This window comes from Macaca fascicularis, chromosome 17 (assembly GCF_037993035.2).
Source record: "Macaca fascicularis isolate 582-1 chromosome 17, T2T-MFA8v1.1".
In the NCBI taxonomy this organism is placed as follows: Eukaryota; Metazoa; Chordata; class Mammalia; order Primates; family Cercopithecidae; genus Macaca; species Macaca fascicularis.
Window position 1 is genome coordinate 89117277 of NC_088391.1, and position 20585 is coordinate 89137861.

General features: G+C 43.2%; 1 protein-coding gene across 9 annotated transcripts in view; it reads left to right on the top strand.

The window, feature by feature from the left end:
• FARP1 (FERM, ARH/RhoGEF and pleckstrin domain protein 1) overlaps positions 1-20585 on the top strand; it is a 303757-nt gene that overhangs the window by 77541 nt on the left and 205631 nt on the right. The window lies entirely within an intron of this gene.

Here is a 20585-nt window from a genome sequence, read left to right on the forward strand (position 1 = left end):
TCCAAGATTCTTAGTGATGATGTAAATGGTACAAACTGGAAGTAACACATGGAAGTTGATTGCTTGGTTTCAATTTATGTTAGGAAAGTTGTATTTCCTCGTTACATTCCAATTTCATCTTCCCAGAAGTTCCTCTGTTAAGCTTGTCACACCTGGGTGACCACCACGCTGGAAAAGCATTTAGATCCAGTGTTTTCAAAGGACTCTGTTCAAAAGCATTAGAAAGGAGCAGGTCAGTTTCTTCAGCTCATTGTTTAGTTTTGATGTAATTTGCCTGTGACGTGAACTATGAAGTGCAATTGGCTATTATCCCATCTTCCAGTGACCATTTGTCAGTAAGTATTTCTGCCACAAATAGAATTCAGGTGCTCCATTTCCTTTGATCTTGGCATAAGACTGAGTGTGTAAAGCATTGCAGAGCAAGACCAGAGGGCATTTGTGGAGTTGTTAGGTTATCACAACGATACACTTTTTCATGTTTGAAAGCTGAATTACTTTCCTAGGGCAGCCATAACAAAGTGCTACAAACCCGTGGCTTCAACAATAGGCAGTTACTATCTCACAGTTCTGGAGGGATAGGCGAAACAACCGAGTCCCTATCTTCCTGACCACCCATCCCTTGCCAGGGACTCCCATTTGCTGACCCCAGCCAGAAGCCCCGGAGTAAGAGAGCCGAGGTGAGCAGTCTGTGGAGCTCGGCCCGCAGGCAGACAGTGAGAGAAGAGCCAGGCCAGCCTCTGTGGTTGGAGACCATCACTTCTGCCTCACAGAGAACATGAAGGCCGCGAGGCGTGGGCTGCCTCCACCCCTGCCTCGCTAACCTCAGGCTCTCCTCCTCTGCCTTGGCTTCCATTCCTGCATTCTCTGACCATGGGATCCTTTGTACCCCCCGACTGATCCTTCCTCCCTTCACCTACAGGACATGGCTTCACATGGCAGGCGTCAGTAAGAATACCTTTCATTCAGTAAGAATACCTTTCATTCACACATCAGTCCTGGGATTCTCAGACATGCTCTTAATTCCTAGACAGTCTCAGCAGTAGAATTCAAATGATGAAGAAAGAGACTGGTTTATGTAATAGTCACAGCATAATTTGAATATAAGAGCTGAAAAATCCTCAGATGTTACTATTAACCATCTTATCTCTTAGCCTGATTTAATTATTTTTGTAAGGACGAAGATGACATATTTTATTAGAGCTGTTAAATGGGATGTCTGGTTTCATGATCCAGTGCTGAGAACAACTCTTTTCCCTTTATTGACTCGATTTCGGTTGCATTTCACAGCTCATTGTATCCATCCAGGTAGATTTCTCCATGATGATGGGACCTCCTGTTTGTTGCCCACAGGACTGAGCTGCTTGGATTTGCATCATTCCTCTGAACATGCCTTGGGGTTTATTACGATCTCATCAATTATTCCCATGAAACGAGGAGAACCCTCACTCCAAGCACAACAGTACGAGTGTTTGCTAACTGTGGACTCTGCACTCCCTCATGAAACCAAGAGTGTTTCTTCTTCCGTTTCCCTTCCTTTCCATTTTAAGGACCATTTCTCTAAGGCAGACTTTCCCGTCAGGACCCTCCCCGCCTTGTGTCTCTTTTGAAGCTCCTGAAAGGTCCGAGCTTTATTAGAAAATAAAGTTCTGATTTTCTCCAGAAAACTGGTTCAGCAGAAACCAAGACACTGCCAACAGCCCTCCGGCGTCCTGCCAGCCGGGCTGTTAGAGTCTTTATGTGGGTGGGTACAAGTTGCCTTGCTTAGCTACGAAACTTAGTTTTGCCCTCTTCTCTGGCTTCTAAAATGCTGGATCCAGGGGCCTGGAGAGTTGGTTTTGTCTCTGGTTATTGTTTAGTGGCACACAAGGTACTGACTGAAAACAAGGGCTTTTTTGTACATCCCTTGTACCCACATGAACTCTTGGGGAGGTCAGTGATGGTTGGAAGTCCCCGCTGGCACCGTGTCTGCTGTAGCGTTGGGGGAACGCGTTAGTCGTAGCCCATTTTTCTGGGCTAATCCATCCCTTAATGACTTAAGTTGACATTTATTGAATTATAGTGTATGAGTTAGCTAGTGCTGCTGTAACAAAGTACCACAAACTGGTGGGCTTGAAGAATCGTAGTGTTGTATGGTCTCAGCTCTGGAGACCAGCTGTCTGAGATCAAGGTGTCAGCAGGGCTGGTTCCTTCCAAGGGTTGTGAAGAAAAATTGGTCCTGTGCTGCCCTCCTGGCTCCTAGAGGTTTGCTGGTAATCCGTGGCTTTCCTTGGTTTATAGATAGAGCCTCTGTCTCTACCATCATCTTCATGTGGTTTTCTTGCTGTGCAAGTCTGTGTCTCTGTGTTTTCCCCTTTCATAAGGACATGGTCATACGTGATTAGGGCCTGCCCTACTGACTTCATTGCAACTTGATCATTTGCAAAGAAAAACTTTCCAAATAAGTTCATATTCACAGGTACCAGGGATTAGGACTTCATCTTTTTTAGTGTGTGGAGGAGGGGAGATGTAGTTCAACACAACTGTATAACAACTCCCATTGTTTTATTTTAACAAACCATTTGAAAAATGTGCTATTGACTGTTGCTGTGACTTCTAGCTGTATAACTCATTTCACCAGTTTTCTGCTCTTGTTCTTTTGGAGCATAATGTAGTCTGGGACATTTTCCCAGTAAGTGGAGGAGACCAGAACTCTTAAATCACATGTATGTGTACTTGGAATTAGAACTGAAGTATGGGTGGCCATATGAGATGAGAAATCTCAGCTGTATTAATCTAGTGAACTACAGGAGTGAGTGTTTTTTTTTTGTTGTTGTTTTTGAGTTATTTTTCTTCACCATCCCTCTCCCACCATTTCCCAGTGGATCAGTAGTGGGAGAGTGCGAGTTTGAAGCTACCAGGAGCACCTCCCAACCAATCCTGCTGCATTTTTTTCTTTCTTTCTTTTTTTTTTTTTTTTTTGAGACAGAGTCTTGCTCTGTCACCCAGGCTGGAGTGCAGTGACGCGATCTCGGCTCACTGCAAGCTCCACCTTCCGGGTTCATGTCATTCTCCTGCCTCAGCCTCCCGAGTAGCTGGGACTACAGGCGCCCACCACCATGCCTGGCCAAGTTTTTGTATTTTTAGTAGAGATAGAGTTTCACCGCGTTAGCCAGGATGGTCTCGATCTCCTGACCTGATGATCCTCCCGCCTCGGCCTCCCAAAGTGCTGGGATTACAGGTGTGAACCACTGCGCCCAGCCTCCTGCTGCATTTCTAACGTTCATGTTCATTCTGGCAAATGTCTGTTCTTTAGATGGATTAGTCCATGTTGAAAAACTGTCTTCACTATTATCCTAGCGTTTTGCTCAGTCTTCAAGAAGTTATGTCAAGGAATATCACTAATCATTTAAGAAATGCAAATCAAAATCACAGTGAGATACCAGCTCACACTTACTAGGATGGCTACTATTTAAAAACAAACAAACAAACCAGACAAAAACAAGTACTGATAAGGATATGGAGAAATTGGTACCCTGTGCACTGTTGGGCAGAATGTAAGATGGTGCAACTGCTGTAGAAAATTTTATGGCAGTTCCTCAAGAAATTTAAAATAGAGTTGCTGTATGATCCAGCAATCCTTCTTTGGGGGCATGCCCAGATTGAAAGCAGGATCTTGTAGAGATAATTGCACACCCATGTTCATAGCAGTACTGTTCACGCTAGCCAGGAGGTATAAGGATCCTAAACATCCATCTTCGGATAAATGGAGAAGCAGAGTGTGCTATATACGTGCAAAACTGTGTATATTATTCAGTCTTACAAAGGAAGGAAATCCTGCCATATGCCACAACATAGATGAACCTTGAGAACATTATGCTAAGTGAAATAAGCCAATTACAAAAAGAAAAATACTATATGATTCTACTAATACGAGGTACATAAATAGAAACAAAGTAGAATGGTGTTTGCTGTGGGAAGGCAGAAATGGGGGCTGTTTAATGGGTACAGATTTGTTTTGCCAGATGAAAAAATTGGGAGATATTCTTCACAATGTGAATATACCTAGCACTACTGACTGTGCACTTAAAAATGGCTAAAATGGGCCGGGCGCAGTGGCTTATGCCTGTAATGCCAGCACTTTGGAATGTCTAGGTGGGTGGATCACCTGAGGTCAGGAGTTCGAGACTAGCCTGACCAACATGGTGAAACCCTGTCTCTACTAAAAATACAAAAAATTAGCGGGGCGTGGTGGCGGGCATCCGTAATCCCAACTACTGGGTAGGCTGAAGCAGGAGAATCGCTTGACCCCAGGAGGTGGAGGTTGCTGTGAGTCAAGATAGTGCCATTGCACTTCAGCCAGGGCAACAAGAGTGAAAATCCGTCTCAAAAGAATAAAAAGAAAAAAGAAAAATGGCTAAAATGGTAAACCCCATGTTATGTGTTTTTTAAAATCACAATTAAAAAACAATGCCACAGAGCAGCAATGTGATTTGGAAACTAGTTACATTAGCCCCAGCTGATTGAAGTCAAAAATTCAAGTTTCCCTAGCATTGATCGCCTCATTTGGTGCTTATCTTCTGTTTGTATAGTATATTGTTAGTTACCATGTTGTGGATCTTGCCTCCCAGATCCATCACACCCTTTAAGGCTGTAACTGGCTTCTCTGGGATTTCCCCAGTTGCCTGTGTGTTTCCTGCACATACCAAGAGTAAAAAGTTAATGGAACTTCTTTTTTGTTCATTGATCCACTTATGGGATCTTCTGCAAATTACCTAATTCTAAGGATGGGTTCACCTCGTATTGCATGATTTGCTTGGTTTCTAGGCTATCTAATGATTGAAAACACATTGCAAAGATATACAATGTTAAAATGATACTGAAGTTACTAAAGGTATTAGATGTTCTTTATTTTCTAGCAGTTGCTATATGCACTGACCAGTTGAGTAATAAGATTCTCACAACCTCAGAAACAGGAATTTGTAATTCTTTTTAACAATACAAGATGACAGAATCTTTTAATATTTGTATAAAACTTACCTTTGAGCAAGCAAGCCAAGTAGCATCTCCCTGCTGCTCTTGACATACAGATCCTGCAATTAAATATTGTTTTTTGAATAACATAAGACATTCCAAGCAGAGAGCTGCTAAGACGTAGCATGTGGACCTTGCTCTAATTAATTCCTTGCTAGTGACACATTTTCTGTTTACCCTTCTACCCACATTTTCCCCTCCTTTGCAAAGATTCATCTAACGGTGAAGATGAAGATAGAACACATCAAGAATGGTGTTTGTGCTGCTGTGTTGTAGCATTCAGAAACTTGCAGTGAGGGATTTTTTTTTGCAAGAAATTTAAAAGTTGTGTTTTAATAAAAGGGTAGCATTTGGGTAAATTTCCCCATTATGAAACCTTTCTTATTTATATTTTATTTACAACATGAGGCCTCTGAGCAACAGTGTAAAATATTATTAACTGTTATAACAGTGACAGGACATATATACATTAATAATAATCTCAGATTTCTTTCCTTTTTTCCTTTTTTTTTTTTTTTTTTTGTTTTTGGAGACAGGGTCTGTCTATTGCCCAGGCTAGAGCAAGTACAGTGGTGCAGTCATGGCTCACTGCAGCTTCAACTACCTGGGCTCAAGCAGTCCTCCCACCCCAGCCTCCTGTTTAGCTGGGACCACAGGCAGTCTCCACCAGCTAATTTTTAGATGATGATGATTTATATACTTTCTTCTTCTTCTTTTTTTTTTTTTTTTTTTTAAGAAAGATGGTGTCTTGCTTTGTTTGTCAAGCTTCAGTTTTTGTTTTTTTAGTGGATAAGGGTTACACAGCATCGTATATGATAAAAACTAGAAATGTAACGTCAGCAACCCTGGTAGAAAGCCATGGGGCTTGCAATATCTCACTTTAGTACACTTCATTTATCTCTACTGTATTGGCTATTATGGGTTAAGAATATGAAATAAAAATAAAAGGAAGACAGTACACAGATTTATTGTATGAGTGTTGAAGAAGTACTCAGAAAGCAAGCGTTGTTTAAAATCCAAGTTGTGATGGTATAATGACATTTCCTAGCAGGCAGCCTGATGGTCACTGGTCATGCCTGCTACCACAGGATAAATGAGCCATTGCCTGTCACTTGCTTTAGAGAAGTGGGCACTCCCCTCCCCTCACCCACTCACCCGAGAGAGACTTATTTGGGCATTATTGAAAAAAATTTGTCGTTGTCCATGAGCCCGTTACAGGTGATTTTAATAATTACATGTTAACATTACAACTTTGAGTATAAGAGGTTTTACCATCTTTGAAAACATTATAGGCTTTAGTGAGAACTAGAGAAACATATTTGGTCTTTCACAGAAATTAACCCTAAACCCTCCAAGTTCCGTACTGTTCACCCCAGTGCAATCTATGTTTATTGTAGCAAAGTGAGAAAATGCATAAATGGTTAAAGAAAAAAAAAAAACCTCCATCATTCAACCCAACAAAAGCATTGATGATTTAGCTTATGTTCTTGCAGTTGTTTTCTTTTATCTATGTTCTCAATTAAGAACCTGTGGCTTGTAAGCAATAGTAAATGACTCTGGTTAATGTCAGCAGAGAAGTGGGCTTGTTGTGAGGTCCCTGGGCAGCTCACCATGGTCAAAGAGTGTGGACATGAATTACTGTGAGCTAGGCAGTCACCTCATTTGTCTTTTCTGCTTTTTTTTTTTTTAATAAAACCAGAATATATTATACATGGTGCGTGTTCCTCACTTTCTGTGCCTTGGGAAACACTGCTGTGATGGGCATAATGAGTCTCAAGGAGGAAGGATCTACAGGTAAAGGAGATGCATGCAGAAACAGCCTCTAGTTTGTCAGTAAGCCATGCAATTAGCAGGTGTATTAGTCTGTTCTCCTGCTGATAATAAAGACATATCAGAGACTGGGTAATTTATAAAGGAAAGAGGTTTAATGGACTCACAGGCTGAGGAGGCCTCACAATCATGGCAGAAAATGAAGGAGGAGCAAAGGTACGTCTTACATGGCGGCAGACAAGAGAAAGTGTGCAGGGGAATTGCCTTTTGTAAAACCATCAGATCTCTGAGACTTATTTACTACCATGAGAACAGTATGGGGGGAACTGTCCCCCCATGATTCAGTTATCTCCACTTAGCCCTGTCCTTGACACATGGGAATTATTACAGTTCAAGATGAGATTTGAGTGGGGACACAGCCAAATCATATCAGCAGGGAATGGTTTAGCAGTTTACCATGACAAGCCTGTGTGCAAGATAACCCTAAGATACTGCTTCGGCCAAGCTGATACTGGGACAGAGGACACAGAAAATAAATTCTTAAGCTCTGGAGCTAGGGAGAATAGAGGATGGCCAAAAAAAGAAAAAAATACTCTGGACGAGCTTAGTGGCAGTCAAGGAAAGCAGAAGCAGTCAAGCAGTTTACAGGGCAGTGCATACTTTCCATGTAGATACTGTGTTGTCATTCATTTCTGTTTTATATTTTATGTTTTATTTTACTTTAGTTGAGACAGAGGCTCGCTCTGCTGCCCAGGCTGGAGTGCAGTGGCACAATCTCGGCTCACTGCAACGTCCGCCTTCTGGGACCCAGTGATTCTACTGTCTCAGCCTTGAGAGTAGTTGGTATTACTGGTGCCTGCCACCACGCCTGGCTAATTTTTGTATTTTTAGTGGAGACAGGGTTCCATCATGTTGGCCAAGCTGTTCTTGAACTCCTGACTTAAGGTGATCCGTCTGCCTCGGCCTCCCAAAGTGCTGGGATTACAGGCGTGAGCCACTGTGCCTGGGCCTCATTTCTGTTTTGGAGTTCAGATTTATAAAGGGACTGGAGTACTTTTTTTCCTCAGAGAATAAAATATCCTCCTTAAAATTTGCCCTTTTGCTTTATTTTTATTTTATTTTATTATATTTTATTTTGTTTTTTGGAGATGGAGTTTTGCCCTTGTGGCCCAGGCGGAAGTGCAGTGGTACAATCTCAGCTCACTGCAACCTCTGCCTTCTGGCTTCAAGTGATTTTCCTGCCTCAGCCTCCCAAGTAGCTGGGATTACAGGTACTCACCACCACGCTCAGCTAATTTTTTGTATTTTTAGTAAAGATGGGGTTTCGTCATGTTAGCCAGGCTGATCTTGAACTCCTGACCTCAGGCGATCTGCCCACCTCAGCCTCCCAAAGTGCTGGGATTACAGGCGTGAGCCACTGCGCCTGGCTTTTTTTTTTTTTTTTTTTTTTTTTTTTTTTTTTTTTGCTTAACTAATGAATCTTTAGGGGCCTGTTATTTTTCCTTCACTTCGTCTCACTTTACCACCATCTAAACTACAGTTTGGTATACAGTCACTTCAGATTTTATTTATTTTTATTTTGAAGGAGAACGGCTGGAATTTGTAGGAAAAGATTTCTGTCGAAGTAGTTTTCAGATTTTCATGCTGGGAGGGTAGATTTCATAAATGGGCACCAATGTGCCTAATTAATAATGTATACAAAGATCATCTCCTTACAGATTCCAGGCATGCCTCATCTTACTGCTCTTTGCTTTATTTGCCTTTGCAGATACTACGTTTTTCACAAGTTGCAGGTTGGTGGCAACCCTGCATTTCGCAGGTCTATTGGCTGCATTTTTCCAACAGCATGTGCTTATTTCATGTCTCTGTGTCAGCATTTTTTAGCAATAAAGTATTTTTAAGGTATGCACATTGTTTTTAAAGACATGCTATTGCACACTTACTAGACTAAGTACACTGTAAACATAATCTTTATATGCACTGGGAAACCAAAAAATTTGTGTGACTAATTTTATTGCAATGATTGTTTTATTGCGGTGGTCTGGAACCGAACTTGTAGTCATCTCCAAGGTATGCCTAGACATCTGTTCTGAGAAAACTACACTTTGAAACTTCATATTGAGAGTGAATGGTGATTTCAATACTATTGTCTGATTTTTGCCAGAAATCAGTCTCTAATGGGTTCCCTATTGACAGATCAAGTGAGGACCCCGTGAAGGCCTTTCATGGTATCTGTTGTCATTTAGGAGGCTCAGAAGTTCAAGGGCCTCTGTCTGCTGGCTGGTGTGTTCTTCTGGGTCCCAGGCCTGCAGGCTTTGTGGCTGTGAGGGAGGACATAAGCGAGCACTTGCCTGGGTGTAACCATCCAGCTCAGTGGGTAGGTTTTTCCAAGGCATGGGTGGTTGACGGCTTGGCAGAGCATCTCATCCAGACCATCTCACTTTTTCCATTTATATAGAATTCTTCGTTAAAACAAAGGTGTTGTCTAATGTTGAGGGAGTGGTGTTAATAAATAACACTTTCTTCCTCTCTTGAGTTTAGAACTAATTAAGAAAGAGGCATGATATCCATGGCTAGTCACAGTGTCTACCTTCCTGTTACTGATGAATGCTGGACTTTAATGCCTGCCAGCCGGGCTGGTAACTATGACCTGGGTTAGACAGTCAGTCCTGGTGTGCAGACTGGGCAGCCACAGGCTCCCCCACCGTGAGAACTCTCCAGAAGGCGTGCTCTTGATGAGCAGGTGGAAGTTACAGGAGAAGGGAAAGAACTGAGCCAAGAAGTCCCAGCTCCTTCCTCCAAATACACTCATTAGATAGACAAGCCCCAGGGTGGGGCTGGGAGGGTTCCCCAGCTGAAGCTCGCGCACGGGTACCATGAAGAGGAAATTGTGTTTAAATGTTATTACAAGTCCTCGAAGGTTCTATGCATGTAAAGAAGTTTGAATTCTCGAGGGAAACTGAAAAGCTCTGGAAATCACGTACTGCTCGATTCGATTCAGAAGGTTTGAGTTCCTAGGAAGCATTTTCACTTCCTTTCAAACTTCACAATTGTGGTCCAAGGAATGACACGGGATTCTGACTTTTTATGACCCATGCTAACTGATGTGGTGGCTTCTGCCAGTGGAGAAGGCTTGGATTTTCCCCCTGAAAGAGTGCCCTGCTCATCTCGCAAAGGTTCAGGCTGTCGGGTCCATTCCGCAAGGACTCGCTTCATGTGTTTCCTTTACAAGTCAGAAATGGAAAAAAGAGGAAATTACCATCCCACATCTTTTCTTGATGTGTATGAATGTGTCTGCCTCCAACCCTGAGGATTTCTTCCTCAATAAGGAAAAAGTTGACATTTGCCACCAAGTCATTACGCTTCTAAGCTTCCATTTTATTTCATCAGGACTGAGCATCCACATTCGGGCTGAGTCCTGCAGTTTTACCCGCTGTGCAGGTCAGCGGTTTCTTCAAGGACTCTGGCCCGGGCTTGCTGGCATCCTCAGACTGTCTGGATGTTACCCCGTGGCTTCCTCTCACCTCGCCTTCATTCTCGTTCCTTGTTCTTAGATGGATGGGAGGTTCAGTTGTTGGAAACTACCAGTTAGACTAAGAAAGCTGGACTTCTTTCATATTCCTTAAGGCAAGTAGGGTGTAAGTAAGTGGCCTGTTGGCTGGTCTCAAACATTAGAGAGCATTAGGTTCATTAATAATATTCTGACTTTTTCTTATCTAAGCCAGTTTACTGATAAATAAATCATCTGCTGAAATTAATCTCAAATATTTTAAAATGCTCAAATAACATATTGCTTCATCTTCATTAAATACTTGTCTAAACACCTGGAAAAAAATTTCCACCTCTACTTCGCAAGACTTTGTGTAGTGAAACCTGATTGAGTGATAGTGTGTTAGTTGTTATGGAAATAATGTGGAAAATTCACAAGCAGAGTGTTTGTTCCATAAAATTAAACCTGAAATATGTTTACTTGCTCTTAAATTAGAAGTATTGACAAGCAGGAAACAAACAGAGAAAGAAATGAATGTATGGACAAGCAGCTGAAGAGGAAGCTCAGAGATTCTGTAGTATTTCTTTGGCTGTCTGTCTAAATATGACCAACAGCCTCCATTCTGAGAAAGCCAACTGAGCTGACAGGTGCCACCAAGCCCATCTTTCCACGTAGGACCAAAAGACTCTGAAACATTCCCATCTTCTCCACTTTTCTTTAATATTCTCTTAAAAACACTGGATTTTGTAATAATGCCTTTTAAGCCAGGAGTTAGTAACAACTTTTAATTCCAATGATATCAATCAAAATAAGTTTTATAGATTGTATTTTTATATCAATCAAAATACAAAATAAATTTATATAATATCTTTATAGAGGATAAACATAGCTAACTAGATTTCTTCCCATATCCCTCATTGAGTAATAAAAAGTAGGTAGGTTGGGTCTCTCCTGACCTTGGTGGCAGTGACAGTGTGGGGAGATTTTGATGTCTGAGTCCGTGTGTGTGTACCCCACTGTCTGGCTTCTTTGGTGGCTGTGGCATAGTTGCGTGGCATTTTCACACCCCTGAACACCTCCATCAGTTTTACAGAGAACTTAGTGTGATCCTTCCCAGGCGATACCCCCAGAGCCACATTGGAGTCACATAAGTTTCCTTGCAATGCCCAAGGCTGTGGGCCCTAGGGAATTGAGGGTAATATTCTAACACAGATCAAAAGTTTCAAAAAAGCCACAAGTGACTTGAAGGCACTGAGAAGAAATTCTAAAGTGATTTATGTCTGATGTCATGCATAGAATTCCATTAGGCCTGATGTTTCAAATATAAAGAAATCTCCTGGGGAGGTGGTAAAAGGAGCTAAACAGGTACTGGAGATGGGGGAAACTGCCTCTCTCCACAGCGGAGTGACGCCTGGGTGTGGGACACTCCAGGGAGGAATAGAACATTTGGCGATAGCCTAGAGTCGGTGGGATGTCATAAAACTTACCATCTTAATCATTTTTAAGTATACATTTCACTAGTGTTAATAAGTATATTCACATTGCTATGCATCAGAGCTCCAGAGCGCTTTCCTTTTGCAAAACTGAAACTCTAGACACAGTAAACAACCCCCATTTCCCCGTCCCCCAGCCCCTGCCAATCATCTAGGCTCATTTCATACACTGCTTTATTCCATATAATTCATAAACCATACAGTTCACCTCTCTTTCTTTTTTTTCCTGAGATGGAGTTTCGCTCTTGTCACCCAGGGTGGAGTGCAATGGTGCGATCTCGGCTCACGGCAACCTCCGCCTCCTGGGTTCAAGCGATTCCCCTGCCTCAGCCTCCAGAGTAGCTGGGATTACAGGCATGCACCACTACGCCCAGCTAATTTTTGTAATTTTAGTAGAGATGGGGTTTTTCCTTGTTTGTCAGGCTGGTCTCGAACTCCCGACCTCAGGTGATCCGCCCACCTCGGCCTTTCAAAACTCGCATAATTGGAATCATCCAATATGTGACCTTTCTGTGACTGGCTTCTTTTCTAGGCCCATTTCTAGAACAAAGAGGGATGAACCTTTGCTTCACCATAAATAACCCTCATCGCATGGCATTTTTTTTCTTCAAAAATCTTTATTTGTAGCCAGTAAAAAGTGATTTTGTGAAGATATGGAGCTTTCCATCTAAGCAGCACCTGTATGAAAGCTTAAGAAAAAGAACTATGCTTCCAAACACGATTTAATTAAAACCATATAGGGCCATAAATCTAGTAATATGATACCTGCTGAGAGCCTTCCTTAGCTGTGGCAGAAAATGCACAGCTGTTGCCAACATCTCCTATGTGCATTTCTAAAATAATGCAGTTGGCCATTGAACAACACAGGTTTGAACTTCTCAAGTCCAATGATATGCAGAGTTTTATAAATATATTGGAAAATTTTTTGGAGGTATGTGACAGTTTGAAAAAACAGACAACCTCATAGCCAAGAAATAAAAAAATTAAAGTGAGGTATGTCATGAATATATAAAATACATGTTGATAGTCTATTTTATCATTTACTACCATAAAATGAACACAGATCTATTATAAAAAGTTAAAATTTGCCAGGTGTGGTGGCTCACGCCTGTAATGCCAGTACTTTGGGAAGCCAAGGCAGGCGGATCATGAGGTCAGGAGTTTGAGACCAGCCTGGCCAACATGGTAAAACCCATCTCTACTAAAAATACAAAAATAAATTAGCCAGGTGTGGTGGCATGCACCTGTAATCCCAGCTACTCCGGAGACTGAGGCAGAAGAATTGCTTAAACCCAGGAGATGGAGGGTGCCGTGAGCCAAGATTGCGCCACTGCACTCCAGCCTGGGCAACAGAGCGAGACTCTGTCTCGGGGAAAAAAAGAAAAAGTTAAAATTTAGGCGGGTGGCTCACACCTGTAATCCCAGCATTTCGGGAGGCTGAGGCAGGTGGATCACTTGAAGTCAGGAGTTCAAGACCAGCCTGACCAACATGGCGAAAACCCATCTCTACTAAAAATACAAGATTTGCTGGGCGTGGTGGCAGGTATCTGTAATCCCAGCTACTTGGGAGGCTGAGGCAGGAGAAGTCGCTTAAACCTGGGATGCGGAAGTTGTGGTGAGCTGAGGTCACGCCATTGCACTCCAGCCTGGGCAACAAGATCGAAACTCTGTCTCAAAAAAAAAAAAAAGTTAAAATTTATTAAAACTTACACAAACACTGATGGACTGTATGTGGCAGATTGCAGTTGAGAGAAATGTAAACAAATGTAAAGATGCAGCATTAAATCATGACTGCATGAAATTAACTGTAGTAATACTGTACTACTGTCCCAGTCTCATAGCCATTTCCCGCTGCTGTTGCAGTGAACTCAAGTGTTACTATCTGCTTCAAATGTGGATCATCTCCGCCATGAGCAGTTCATCTCCAGTAAATTGCTTATCTCAGTAAAAAGTGATCGCTCGTGGTTCTTGCGTATTTTTCATCACATTTAATGCAATACTGTAAACCTTGAATGACACCGTGGGACCCATATGAAGTGGCACCATTGATTCTGGAAATGCTTTCAAGAAGCAGAGAAAAGTCATGTCATTACAGGAAGAAGTTGAATTGCTTGCTACGTAGCTAGATTGAGGACTGCAGCTGTGGTCGCCCACCATTTCAAGATAAATGAATCTAGCATAAGGACCATTTTTTTTTTTTAAAAGAAAAATTAGTGAAGTGGTTGCTATGGCTACATCAGCAGGTGTGAAAACCTTGTGCTTTTTGCGAAATGCTATTTTATCTTGTATTGAAAATGCAGCTTTTATGTGAGTGCAGGCTTGCTCTAAGAAAGTCATACCTATAGACTCTAATATGATTTGGGGAAAGTGACAACTTAAGGCAAAAGGAAGGTGAAGGATCTAAAGCTGGAGAATGTAATGCCAGCAAAGGGATGGTTTGATAATTGTAGAAAAAGGTTTGACCTAAAAAATGTTAAGATGACAGGAGAAGCAGCTTCTCCCGACCAGGAGGCAGTAGATGAGTTCCCAGATGCCATCAAGAAAATCATCAAGGAGAAAGGATATCTATGAAACAGGTTTTCATGCAGATGTCTCTGCTGCCCCTGAGACAGCAAGACCAACCCCTCCTCTTCCTCCTCAGCCCACTCGAGGTGACGCTGATGGGGATGAACCCTTATGATGATCCACTTCCACTTAGTAAATAGATTTTCTTAATAACATTTTCTTGTCTGTAGCTTTTTTGTAAGAACACAGTAGTAATACACATACAAATTATGTGTTAATCGACTATTAGTCCGTTCTCATGCTGCTAATAAAGACATGCCTGAGACTGGGTAATTTATTAAAAAAAGAGGTTTATTGGACTCACAGTTCCACATGGGTGGGGAGGCCTCGCAATCATGGCAGAAGGCAAAGGAAGAGAAAGGCATGTCTTACATGGCGGCAGGCAAAGAGAGAGTGTGTAGGGAAACTCCCCGTTATAAAACTGTCCGATCTCCTGAGACTGATTCACTATCATGAGAACAGCATAGGAAAGACCTGCCCCGATGATTCAGTTACCATCCACCAGGTCCCTCCCAGGACATGTGGGAATTATGGGAACTACAAGATGAGATTTGGGTGGGGACACAGCCAAACCATATCAACTGTCTATGTTACTGATAAGGTCAGCAGTAGGCTATGAGTAGTCAAGTTTTGGGGGAGTCAAACGTTCTACTCGGATTTTTGACTGTGGAGGGGGTCTGTGCCCTGACCCCCACATTGTTCAAGGGTCATCTGTACTGGAGGTAGCAAAGTAACTAACCTACTTAGCATGCGTTACCTTTGTTGTTTTAGAGAAAAACCCAACTTCCTGCCTGGGAAAGACTGATTAGTGGTATGGATGGGGTCTTACCTGTTAATACTCACAGGGAATTGGACTTCTTCATGGGTTAATATATCTACCGACTATTTTCAGCATATTTTTGAAGATTTACGGCAGCTGTGGGAAAATAACACCAGCATTCAGTCCATTGAACACTTAAGATACTTACCGTAGGGAGAAAGCAGCCCCAAGGGAACAAATGCCGGTTTACGCAGGTGTCTCGGATTAGGCTCTCTGCCCTGGACTGGCCCTGGTTGTGTTTTCTCTCCCCCATCCCATCATAAAAACTGAGCCCACATCCGGGTTCAGCCACGGCCCTCAGGGCAAACACTGGCTCCACTGCCCCTTTATTGCTTGCTTGCAATTCGAGCTCTTTGGGCCTGAGTTTCCTTCCTTTTTTGCTTGATCAGCAGTGCATTGACAAAAATGTTGTTTATATTTTATCCAGCATTTTTAGCTGTTTCATATGATTTCTATACTGTGGAATCATTTTAAGTGGTGTGAGGGGCGGAGCGGGAGAGAGACATGGCTGGAGCTGAAGAACCGATCTCCAGCAAGAGTGGGGCTGAGGTCCGGGTTAGGCAGGGCTGTTACAGACTCCAGCAGGCCCCAGGCAGGGTGGCAGGCACCAAATGGCCTGGGGGCAGTAGGGAGAGGTGGCCTCTCAGGTTTCTGGCTAGGCCCCTGAGTGATGGGTGGCATTGGTTAGTGAAGGGCTGCTCCCGGAGGAGATAAGGGGGGCAGGGGTGCTCAGGTGAGACTTCTGGGGAGCAGGTGACTCTCTGGCTCCAAGCGGGGAGTCCCACCTGGGCTTGCCGATGGGGCTGCTGGTCCGGACTGTGCTAGAGAGAGAAAGGGCTACTGTTTGCCTCCTAGCAGGTGAACGAAGAGGGGCCCAAAGACAGTTGGACAAGTAACTTCATCAGGAAGAAGTCTTCCCCAGAGAGTGAGAGTGAATTGAGCAGGTGACATCTGTAGTGATCCTTCCACAAGGAGGGAAGGAGGCAGGAGGGGAGGCGGCTTTAGCTCCCTTTTCTTTTAGCCCTGTGGACTGGAGGGGCCTCGATCATCTCTTCCACCCTTGCACGGGGTCACCCTTGGCCAGGGAAGCCTGTGGCCAGTGGCTGGGGCCTTGTGCTGCTTAAAGCATGAATTATTAGCACCACTGATTTAAGGGTAGACGCACGTTTTTCAGGGCTTGCTTTTTTGAAAAGGAACATGTGATGACGAACGAATAATTAGATCTGAGGCCTTGGAAGGGTCAGCGCGTGCTGGCCTCGAAACTCAAGCTGCTTTGGCCTTGGTGGGAGTCTTGCCTGCGTGGTGATGGTGACGGCTGCAGTGGCCTTCCTAGGCAGGAAAGGAGGATGCGGCAATGCTCCCAGTTTATTGAAACCTGACTTTGTTCCCTGCTGGCAGCTGTTCTGAGAGAAGAAGGGAGGTGCAGGGCATTGGGAGGCAGGCAAAGAGAGAAGGACGGTTGCATTTTATGACAAATTCACAGCATTATGAGAAACTGTACCAGCTCCTTTGTTAGTGGATGGTCTGGGGCTTTGGGTAGAAAAAGAAAACATCGGAGCTGAGATGAAAAGGAAAAGAAATACTCTGACCAGGAAGACTGGAGTCTGGAGAGGTGGTCTGCCTGCGGACGTCATCTCACTGGTCGGGAGAGCATGAGAATTTCAGTGATTTCAACACAAGATCACCATACTGACAAATAGCACCCGAGGGAGTGGGTTGGTTTTATGTCGTGTTCTAGTGCGTTTTCATCGTGAACATCTTAGCATGGCAAGGCCTCAGGGAAGAGCTTTCGGGGAACGACAGAACCAAGAGGCTTTAGTAGAACCCGGAAACCCGGCATTCCTTTAAAATCAGGCATTGAGCTTTGCCTTTGACTTCCTGCAAGTTACAAGATCTGAAGCTGCTGTTTGAGATCCACAGCAGAACTGTGGTGGGTGACTCAGGGGAAGGAAGGCAGAAGGCAGAATCCCTGCCCTAGAGAAGATTCTAACACAGCACGTGCACACAGCAGTCGAAGAACAGAGTGTGGACAGTGGGCAAACATAAGGGACTGTCGTATGGGGTGAGTGAAATTCTTAAGTGCCAAGGGATGCAAAAACTGGCCCTGGGAAGAGTCAGGAATGAGGTGGTTTCTGCCAGAGGTGAGGTCTAAGTGGAGTTTTCAAGAAGGCTATGGGTGCGGCGGGCATAGTTCCAGGGTCCTTGGGGTGCTGCTGGCAGGGTGAGCCTGAGAGCTTCCGGGGAGGTGGACGGCATGTGCTGGGGGTCCAGAAGCTTTTGAGAAGCACCTCCAGGAGAGTGTGGGGTATTTTGATGGGCAAGGCCCTTAAATACCGCACGTTGCACATGAGGGGATGGACTCCACAAAGCGCACATGGAAGCGACCACCTCTCTGCAGGGACGTGTCCTGCACATCTGGACTAGAATGCAAGTTTCTCTTTTTAGAAAAATGGGGCCAGCCATGGTGGCTCATGCCTGTAATCCCAGCACTTTGGGAGGCCTAGGCAGGAGGATCTCATGAGACTAGGAGCTGAAGACCAGCCTGGGCAATATAGCGAGGCTTTGTCTCTACAAAAAACTTTAAAAACTGGCCAGGTGCGGTGGCTCATTCCTGTAACCCTAGCACTTTGGGAGGCTGAGGCAGGTGGATCACCTGAGGTCATCAGGGGTTCAAGGCCAGCCTGGCCAACATGGTGAAACCCCATCTCTACTAAAAATACAAAAATTAGCTGAGTGTGGTGGCGCATGCCTGTAATCCCAGCTACTCGGGAGGCTGAGGCAGGAGAATCATTTGAACCCAGGAGGTGGAGGTTTCAGTGAGCCAAGATTGTGCCACTACACTCCAGCCTGGGCGACAGAGTGAGACTCTATCTAAAAAACAACAACAACAACAAAAACAAAAATTTAAAAACTTAAAAAATGAACCAGGCACAGTGGTGTGTGCCTGTAGTTCCAGCTACTCGTGGAGGCTGGGGCGGGAGGATCGTTTGAGCCTGGGAGGTCCATGGACAGGTCTTCTCCTGTACAGCTTGTTTATTTCTCTATTTTATGTGACAGATGTAGCAATGCGTCTTGCATTGACAGGCTCTGCTTGCAGTCGTTTTGTATTAAACACAGCCTATTTTTGGATGGGCCACCCTGAAAGCGTTGTTTCAGATCTATTAAAGAAACATACTGCTATGAATGTTCTTAGTGTGCTCCGCCTCCCTCGAGGCCATAGGGACGGTTAGTGTTTACTACCTTATGGAAACTGTTTTTCTCCATGCTTTTGTCTCGAATAGCACTAAACATTCATTAGCTAAATAGGAAACTTATTTCAGAGGGGATTGTTTTTCATCCTAAAGAGGATTTTTAAAAATTTGAGGCCAGGTGCAGTGGCTTACGCCTGTAATCCCAGCGCTTTGGGAGGCCAAAGTGGGAAGATCTCATATGGCCAAGAGTTCCACACCAGCCTGGGCAACACAGTGAGACCTCCGTTTCTACAAAGAACATTTAAAAGTTAGCCACACGTGGTGCTGTGCGCCAGCTACTTAGAAGGCTGAGATGGGAGGATTGCTTGAGCCAAGGAGGTTGATGCTGCAGTGAGCTGAGATTGTGTCACTCCATTCCGGCCTGGGCAACAGAGCAAGACCCTATCTCAAAAAAAAAAAAAAAAAATCTGGACTTACCTTAATATAAAATTTTGAAAGATGTAAGGCTATAGAAAAGCATAGTAAAAAATGATTCAAGAATATTTTGTAATGCATGAAAGCTTTTGAAAGGCTAATTTTATCTTCAGTTGTATAAATGTATTTTGGAAGAAAGTAAGATTTTAATATGTGTATCTACATTGTCTTTCACTAATAAGTCAGAGCTTCAACATCTGTCTTCAGAGTGCATTTTCTATGGGAAGAACTTAGGTTGTAGGCAGTTAGCTCAGAGAAAGTGGAAAAGGTACTTTCACTGCTCACTTTTCGCTGTTTCTGCCCCAAGACCTATTGTTCATTCTCCAGACGTGCTGTATTTTATGTCAAAAGGTTTTACTGTTTCCGTGAGGAACTGTGTGGTTCATTTTCCCCAGGCTTATAATCAGTAAGTAGTGATTTTCTGTTCAGTGTTACTTAGTGTGATACTGTAAAATCAGATTAACAATAAGGTGCCTCAACTCCATAAAAAGTTAATAATATTGGTCAGATGTTGATTCCGAAACTAAGATTTGGGCTTTGGTTTTGAATTGTTAATTTGTTCATTCATTTTAACATTTCCTTTGACTATCTCAGATATACCAAAGCGCGGTGCATTGTGGAATGTGTGCCAGCCTCAACGTGTGTAGCTCTGTAGGATAGAAAGTCAGTTATGAAGAGAGATTTCTTTTTCTTCTGTGTCCTGTTGATTAAGAAGAATCTGTATGGCCGGGTGCAGTGGCTGACACCTGTAATCCCAGCACTTTGGGAGGCTGAGGCGGGTGGATCACAAGGTTAGGAGTTCAAGACCAACCTGGCCAAGATGGTGAAACCCCATCTCTACTAAAAATACAAAAAAAAAATTAGCTGGGCATGGTGGTGCATGCCTGTAATCTCAGCTACTTGGGAGGCTGAGGCAGAGAACTGCGTGAACCCGGGAGGCAGAGGTTGCAGTGAGTCGACATCGTGCCACTGCACTCCAGCTTGGGCAGCAGAGAGAGATTCCATCTCAAAAAAAAAAAAAAAAATCTGTATAACTTGTATTGCCCTTTCAGATAATTAATCACCCTTTTTTCCAGCAGGGTGAAGGATTGCAGTATTGACTATCAGTTATTTTGTAACAAAAACTGGACCTAAAGTTCAATTCACTGTTGACTTTTTCAAGAGGAGTATTAAATTTTTACTCCCTGCCATACAGGTGGAATTTCAGTGTAACTTTAAGCCAAATTCTGTAAAATACACGAAACTCATAGTGCTATTACAAAATAATTACAAAAGAAGCAAATTCTCTCCCCTGAGCATCTTATTTCTAGATTTTTTTTTCCTAAGCAATCTCTTGAAAGGGAATATCAGTGAGCAGATTCCTCTGGGGCCCATTTGAGCTTCATTAAAATTTCAGAGAGGCCTTTTCAATGAGAATGTATTCATGTCAGCACTAGAGAGTTGAACAGAATTGGGTACAATGAATGATGAAAATACAGTCCACTCCATTCCTAGCTGATTGCTATTTTGGTTTTCCCAGCAAACATCCTTTCTAACCCACATCCTATCTTTATTGAGGTATATCTGGTATATAAAAAACTGTACATAACTGATGTATACAATTTGGTGAGTTTGGATATAAGTATAGGCTGGTGTTACCATCACCCAGTCAAGGTAATAAACATATCCATCACCTCCAAAACTTTGCTGTATCCCTTTATTGTTATTGTTTTTAAAAAAACAACAAAAAGTACCCTTTCAAGGGAGTAGCATTTGCTCTCCTCTCTTCCCAG